Below are 6,741 nucleotides of genomic sequence, written 5' to 3'. Positions count from 1 at the left end.
CCACTAAGCCCTCATTTCCTCTTCTCCCACTCCCTTTTGTCACCCTTGAATTTAGATTTGCTCCCTTTATTTACCCCAATCTCACCCCCACAGGATTTATGCAATTTGTTTATTTGTATTTATGTCTATCTTCCCCTCTAGGCTGTAAGATCCTTTTGGGCAGGGAATGTGTCTACAACCTCCATAGTGTACACTCCCAAGTGCTTAGAATAGTAGTCTGCACACATTAGTGCTCAATAAATTTTATTAAGCACTTAAGCAAGTATAATAGGAGACTAGATCCTGGCTCTTAAAGGAGACTTAAAGGTGGAGCAGGTTGATTCAATAAAGCACTGAGTAGAGTGTGCTATAATAATAACTGTGGCATGTGCCAAACACTGCACTAAGCACTGGGGCAGATACAAGATAATCAAATGTGACCCAGCCCCTGACCCACATGGAGCTCACAGTCTAAGGGAGAGGGAGGACAGATATTTCATCTCCATTTTATAGGTGAGGAAACTGAAGCCCAGAGAAGTGAAGTGATTTGTTCATGATCACACAGCTGGCAAGTGCCCATTGAACCCAGTGGGTGCTCAATAAATACCATTAGGGGGCATGCATCACTTAGTGGATCTGCTCATATAACACCAAGAATAAGAGAGAATAATTAGAAATCAGACCATTCACCATCTCACAGGTAATCTTAAGAAACCAGACTCATACTGGGTAGCAGGGAAATATCCTGAATTCGTTTTTTGGACTCTGACAGCCTCAAAGGGTTTGCTCAGAGATGGGATCTACAGCTTAACAGTAGGTTTGTTTTTTACTAGAAATACAAGTCTCCCTAAACACCAACCATCCCAGTAGCTTGGGCACCCTTAGGTGGTCTGAAGAAAAAGGTTCCACTCAGGGACAGGCAAGGGGAGCAGAGAGGAGTGAAGGAAAGCAAAGAGGGTGAGAGGAGTACCGAAGAGCAGAGGGAAGCAGAAAGGGGTGAGGGGAAGCAGAGAGGGGTGAGGGGGAGCAGAGGGGAGCTGAGAGGGATGAGGGAATCAGAGAGGAGTGAAGGGAAGCAGAGAGGGATGAGAGAAACAGAAAGGAGAGGGAAGCAGAGAGGGGTGAGGAGAGCAGGGAGGGGAGACGAGACCGGAGGGGGGAATGGAGAGGGGAACAGAGAGGAGTGAAGGGAAGCAGAAAGGAGAGTGGTGGAGCACAGAGGGGTGAAGGGAACAGAGAGGAGCAAAGGAAAGTAGGGAGGGCCTAGAGGAGCAGAGAGAAGCAGAGAGGGGCGAGGGGAAGCAGAGAGGGGAGCAGAGAGGGATGAGAGAAACAGAGAGGGGCGAGGGGGAACCGAGAGGGGTGAGGGGAGCAGAGAGCAGTGAAGGGAGGCAGAGAGGGATGAGAGGATGAGAGAAGAGCAAAAGGAAGCGGAGAGGGGAGCAGAAAGGAGAGTGGTGGCGCAGAGAGGGGAACAGAGAGGAGCAAAGGAGAGAGAGAGCTGAGAGGATCAGAGAAGAGCAGAGGGGAGCAGAGAGGAGTGAAGGGAAGCAGAGAGGGATGAGAGGAGAAGAGCAAAGGGAAGCAGAGAGGGGAGCAGAAAGGAGAGTGGTGGAGCGGAGAGGAGCAAAGGAAAGCAGAGAGAGCCGAGAGGATCAGAGAAGAGCAGAGGGAGGCAGAGAGGGGCGAGGGGAGGCAGAGGGAAGCAAAGAGGAGCTACGGGAGCGGAGAGCTCGAGCGGCCTCGCCCGCGCCCTCCCGGGGTCGATCCCAGTCTGCTCCGCCAGGCGGCGCCCTGCTCCCCGTCCCGGGCTGGGCAGGGGAGGGAGGGGAGGGGCCGGGGCGGGAAAGGGGGCGGGGCCGGCGCTGCGGCGGCTCGGACCCCCGCCGCTCCGCCCGAGCCCGCTCGGCCTCCGCTCCGCTCGTCTTTCCGTCCGTCCTTTGGTCCGTCCGTCCTTCCGTCCTTCCGTTCGGGGCGCGGGCTCCGGAGCCCCCCGGGAGGCTGCGCCGCGCCTCCCCGCGCGCCGGGATGGGTCCGGACCCGGGCTGGAGCCGGCGGGCGGCCAGCGCCTAGCAGCCGGTGAGTAGCCAGCGGAGACTCCCGCCCGGGGCCGGTGCGGGGCAGGTGCGGGGCAGGTGCCGGGCGGGGAGACCCTGGGGGCAGGAGCGGGCAGAGGTCTGGCGTTTAGACTGTGAGCCCCTTATTGGGCAGGGATGGGCTCTATCTGTGGCCGAATTGTACATTCCTAGCGCTTAGTAGAGTGTTCTGCACATAGGAAGCGCTCAGTAAGTGCGATTGAAGGAATATGTGTGCGTGTCTTCCCTCCACACGCCCTGTCCCCCGGCCGGGCCAGCGGGCACCTTGCAGTCCCTCTGCTTGCCCCGTGACGGGATCTCTCAGGGCTCCCCTCCTCCTCCTGCTCCTCCTCCTGCTCCTGGTGCTCCTGCTCATCCTGGTCCTCCTCCTTTTGCTCCTGCTCCTCCTGGACCTACTGCTGCTTCTGCTCCTGCTCCTCCTGCTCCTCCCCGCGGCCCCCCGGAGCCCCTCCAGGGCTCTCGGCCGAGGCGAGCATCCTTCCCCCCGCTCAGCGGCTCCCACAGCCGGTCCCGAAACTTTTCTTCCGTCGCCTTAGGCGGCGCCCACACGGTACCTCCGCCGCTCCCTCCTGCTGGGCGTGGGAGGGGAGCCCTGCGGGGTGAGAGAGCCAGAGGCCGTGGCGGGCTCCTGCAGAGAGGCCGACGCCGGGGGTCGGCGTGCCAGGCACTGTACTAAGCGCTGGGGTGGATACAAGCGCTTAGTACAGCGCTCTGCACAAAGTAAGCGCTCGGTAAATATGATTGGATGAACGGATGCGGGTCCCGGCCCCGCTGCAGCCGCCGCCGCCGCATCCCCCGCCCTGCTTCCTCAGCCGGACCTGCTCCCCCTGTAATGATAATTCGGGTATGTGTTAAGCCAGACACTGTACCTAGCGCTGGGGTAGATACAGACACTTGAAACAGTGCTCTGCACACAGTAAGCGCTCAGTACGATTGACCGAATCGAATGAATGATTTGTGCGTACTACATGCCAGGCACTGTACTGAGTGCTGGGGTGGATACAAGTGAATCGGGTTGGACGCCGTCCCCTTCCCACGCGGGGCTCACAGTCGCCATCCCCATTCTACAGATGAGGGAACTGAGGCCCAGAGAAGTGAAGAGACTTGCCCAAGGGCACACAGCAGACAAGGGCCGGAGTGGGATTAGAACCCATGACCTTCTGGCTCCCAGGCCCCGGGCGCTGTCCACTACGCCGTGCTGCTTCTATCGACCAGAAAACCAGCCTAGTCCGAGAGGAAGAGACTGAGCTCGTTGTGGGGAGGGAAGGTGTCTCATTTTCGTGTTGAACTCTCCCAAGCGCTTAGTACAGTGCTCTGCATACAGTAAGTGCTCCGTAAATTGATTGATTTATGGTTCATGGGTTCTAATTCCGGATCAGCTACTCTGTTCATATTCAAGCGTATTCATTGAGCTCTTACTCCGTGCAGAGCACTGTTCTAAGCCCTGGGGAGAGGACAAAGCAACGGAGTTTGGCAGATACGTTTCCTGCCCACAACGAGATAAGAAATAATCAGTTCGGACGCACTCTCTGCCCAACACAAGGGACATAGGCTGAAAGGGAGGGAGACCAGGTATTTAATTCCCATTTTTAATTCCTCTAGACTGTAAGCTTATTGTGGACAGGGAACTTGTCTTCCAACTCTGTTATAATGTACTCTCCCAAGTGCTTTGTACATTGCCCTGCTCACAGGAAGTGCTCAATTAATGCCATTGGATAACTGATTGATTTTACAGATGAGGAAACTGAGGCACAGGGATTTTAGTGTCACGCCCTCTGCCCCCACTAGATTGTAAATTCCTTGAGGGCACTATACTTTCCCCAAGAACTGAATGCAGTGCTCTTCACACAAGAGATTGTAAACTCCCTGAGGGCAGGGAATGCCTGTTGTATTGTCCTCACCCCAGTACTTTATATTCATTCAATCATTCATTCAATCGTATTTATTAAGCACTTACTGGGTGCAGAGCACTGTACTGAACACTTGGAAAAGTACAATACAACAATAAACAGTGACATTCCCTGCTCACAACGAGCTCAGCTCACCGTCTAGAAGGACTGTCACAGTTTAGTCATTCACAGTCTAGTACAGTGCTGTGAACCCAGTAAGTGCTTAGTAAATGCCATTGATTGATCCATTTTAATCCCCAGATAAGGAAATCTGAGGCACAGACAAGTTCAGTGAGTTGCCCAAGGTCACAGGGCACACAAGTGGCAGAGCCAGGATTAAAACCCAGGTCTCTTGACTCCCCCCCCCCAGTCCTGAGCTCTTTCCACCCCAGCAAGAACTTAAGAAAACAAAATTATTACTACTATTTTTCCTCTTTACCCTTGGCTTTTAAGCGCTTATAAACAACCCCCAAATGGTAGTGGTTCACACTGAAAACAAATCCACATTCTACTGTAGGCACTGGAACATTTATTCATAATAAATCAATATAATAAGTATTATTCTGAAATAATCAAAATAATAGAATACACTTTAAAAGATTGGTCAGCCAGCAACTTGGCGATGCGGGAAGATGAATCATATTGAGTGAGTTTGAGTTCACAAATTGTGTAATGTGGTTATGAAATCTCAGTTATGGTATCTTATGTCCCTGAAATAGAAATGACCAGTAATAGTAGTGTTTATTACAGCATGCTGAGCACTGTGCTAAGCACTCTCAGTTCTTTTGGCACTACGGAGGATGGCGTTTGTCATTGGAGTGATGTTGTTTAGTACACTGCTTTGCACATAGAGAGCCCTTAATAAATACCATTGTGGATGAACAAGGTCCTCAGTTACCAGGTTTTCATGGCTAAAAAATGTAGCCAGTACAGTGTGGCTTTAGAGGTGTAGGGCATTGGGCAAAAATGACATGGAAAGAGGTTTTTTCCTAGTTTCTTTCTTGAAACGAAGTGGGTCAAGGACTTTGTGCTCCACCTGATATCTTGTATCTACCCCAGCGCTCAGTACACTGCTTAGAACCTAGTAAGCTCTTAACAATGCCACAATTATCATCATGTTCATCTAAAACCAGTCACCCGCTTGAATCCTACTGCTGTGGAATTGCCAACATATGCAATCTATGCAATGGAATAAAGTTTTTTTGATTTTTATGATTTTTAGCTACAGTACCTCTGCGCTGATATATAAGGGTTAACATTCTCCAAATACAATCAGCCGCTGTAACCAATGAACAAGCTCATTTCTTATCCATCATATTTTTTATCTGCTCTTTTCTGCATTTGTTATTTCTACAGTGGGATCATTTTAATAGGATATACCACCAAGGGAATTGAGCTTTCTTAAAGAGTTGTGTTTTATAGTCTTAATTTGATCAGCCAAGATCATGATCCTATGAGGATTTGATTTAACCCTAGAGCGATCTTGTCAGGCACGGTTTCTTCTGCTTTCAGTTTTAAAGACGGTAGTGGGATGATATTGGAGTAATCCATTTTTGGATGCTATGTGTTGAGATGGATAGATGAGAGTTTGAATATATATAGAGTGAGAATGGTAGTTAATCAAATTTAGAGCGAATGCAATTTGAAGGGTTTTTTTTTTTCTTTTCTGTTTTAACCACCCCCAATTCCCCAGAGATCATTGGTTATTATTGAAACCAACTCCATGTAGGTGATAGGCCTCCCGCCCCACCCCCATCCCTCAGGTGTTTCAATTGAGTAATTGATAGTATTTATTGAGTGCTTACTGTGTGCAGAGCACTGTACTAAGCACTTGGGAGAGTACAACAGAGTTGGTAGGCACACTCCCTGCCTACAATGAGCTTCCAGAGTAGAGGGAAGCTGAAACTATAGCTTCAGCCTTTTAACAAGAACCAACAGTTATTATCAAACTGAAAAGACCCAAAGTAGTGACTTTTTGGATTGTTCACTTCTGTCTGTAAGCTCCTCGGGGCCAGGAATTGTGTCTACCAACTGTACTATGCTCTCCCAAGTACGGTCCTCGGCACATAACAGATTGTATGGTCTTTGTGGGGAGGTACTGTGTCTCCTAATTCTATCGGACCCCAAGTGCTCAGTACTGCCCATGCAGTGGTCTACGCACAGTAGGCGGGAAGATCCTTGAGGGCAGGGATCATGTCTTCTAACTCTATCATATCCTGACACACAGTAGGCGGGAAGATCCTTGAGGGCAGGGATCATGTCTTCTAACTCTGTCATATCCTCTGAAGCGTGTAGTGCAGTGCTTTGTACACAGTAGACTGTCAGTTCCTTGAGGGATCAGGTCTACTATGTTGGACTCTCCCAATCACTTGGTTCAGTGCTTTGCATAGAATAAATGCTCAAAACCATCGATTGATTGATTGAATATATCCCCCTTTTAGTCTCCCCCCCCCCCATTTCATCTCCACACACAATGAAAAGTAGGAACTGCACTATTTTTTAGAGTATTTGTAAAGCTCTTACTGTGTATCCAATGCTGTTTTAAGTCCTGGGTTGGGTGCAAATTAATTAGGTTGGACACACCCTGTCTTACACTGGGCTTACAGTCTAAGTAGGAGAGAGAACAAGTATTGAATCCCCATTTTACAGGTGAGAAAAGAGGCCCAGAGAAGTCAAGTAACTTGCCCAAGGTCACAGAGCAAGCAATTAGTAGAGCTGGGATTAGGACCCAGGTCCTGTGACTCCCAAACCCATGCTTTTTTCACTAGGTCTGCTGC

At 50.2% G+C, this 6,741-nt stretch overlaps 1 protein-coding gene across 1 annotated transcript in view; it reads left to right on the top strand.

The window, feature by feature from the left end:
• Positions 1-1,869: 1,869 nt before the first annotated feature.
• The window catches only part of RASGEF1C (RasGEF domain family member 1C), a 71,698-nt gene continuing 66,826 nt past the window's right edge, over positions 1,870-6,741 (top strand). The window contains exon 1 of the mRNA XM_029053514.1: positions 1,870-2,058. The gene's annotated coding sequence lies outside the window, so the exon portion shown is untranslated. The remainder of the gene's footprint in view (positions 2,059-6,741) is intronic.

The sequence above is a fragment of the Ornithorhynchus anatinus genome, chromosome X2 (assembly GCF_004115215.2).
Source record: "Ornithorhynchus anatinus isolate Pmale09 chromosome X2, mOrnAna1.pri.v4, whole genome shotgun sequence".
Lineage (NCBI taxonomy): Eukaryota > Metazoa > Chordata > Mammalia > Monotremata > Ornithorhynchidae > Ornithorhynchus > Ornithorhynchus anatinus.
This window is presented reverse-complemented; position numbering and strand designations above follow the sequence as displayed.